Genomic DNA, 1,357 nt, shown 5'->3' on the forward strand with positions numbered 1-1,357 from the left:
TTAAACAATTCATTAAAAACTAATGATTTTTTTAAACTCAACTTCAAAGAGAATTTGGGAAAATGGCAGAGTAGGAGGACTTTAGCTCTCCCCATACCATATTTATAACTAGATATAATCCACATCCAAGTCAGTAAAGTGAACTTAAAAGTGAGACCTGGGGAGGAGAAAGAAGAAAAGCATGGGAAGGTGGGGGTGGAGGGGGTAGAGACAGCCCCGGCCAAGCTTGGGGAGTGAAAGGAACCAAAAACCAAGTATGTGGTGGTCTCAGGGAAGTAAACGTGATAGGGGAAAGGTTCTAGGTCTGCTAATAATGATACTGAGCACTGAGTAACTGTTCTGTCTTATATGGTTTACCTTGTCTAAGTCTCCCCACAGCCCTGTGAAGAAGGCCAATATTGTTATGTTGTAAAATCTACAGCATAGAGAGGTTATGTTACTGACCCAAGGTCACACAGTTCGTAAGCAGCACAGCTGGGATTCAACCCAGATAGATCTGACTCTACAATCAAGAAGCGGAAGCAAGGGCTTACCTAGAAAACAGAATGTAAAAATGGATTGGAGTCAGAGTAACCTGGTCCCAGTGGGAAATGCTGTTGATACAGAGGGTAGAATGGGAAAGCAAGAAAAAGAAAGGCCCAGAAGATCAGAGAGAGAAGCTTGTTAAGGGCTAAAGAGCAACATAATAAAATAGGACAAAGTTTGGTTGACCACCTCACCCTCAAGCCATGCCCAATCCCTGGCCTGACCCTTCAGGCAAAACTCACTATTGTGCTCTCTGTCCTTCCAAACAAAAACAGGACATTTACATTGTCTCAAAGTATTTCCCCACAAATTGCTTATAAATTACAAAGGGGAAAATAGGAACTTTGCAGCGAGGAACCTAGCCCACTAGAGCCTAACCAAGTGACAGAAGTGAGCATTCAGAGGGTTATTAGGGAAGGGTCTGGAAGGGAACTTGAGAGAAAGTGTTATAGAAGGGTTTTGTGAGAAAGGCTCTGGGTGTAGAGAGAAGGAGAAATCTGGAAGCTGAGGAATCTATGGGCGACAGAGCAGGGTCCACTGGAGAAACAGAGTCTGTCTCTGGGAGGGAGGGAGAAATCTTGAGGCGGGAGATGTTCTCATTGATAAGTCACTGGGGAGGGACTAGATGGGGACGGTTTGGTTAACAAGGAGGGTCAGCACTGGGTGGGTAAAGTCTGGATGACTAGAAAGGAGAGAGCTAGAGGTAGGGGTCTCCAGGACTGCTCTGAAAGGGCACACGAGGGGCAAGGCTCAAATGCGGCGGTCAGCGGGTGGGGGAGGCCAGGCGGCCACCGCACCACGCCGCACCTAGGACTGGCAGCCCGTGGCTGTA

This window comes from Suricata suricatta, chromosome 16 (assembly GCF_006229205.1).
Source record: "Suricata suricatta isolate VVHF042 chromosome 16, meerkat_22Aug2017_6uvM2_HiC, whole genome shotgun sequence".
NCBI classification, from domain to species: domain Eukaryota; kingdom Metazoa; phylum Chordata; class Mammalia; order Carnivora; family Herpestidae; genus Suricata; species Suricata suricatta.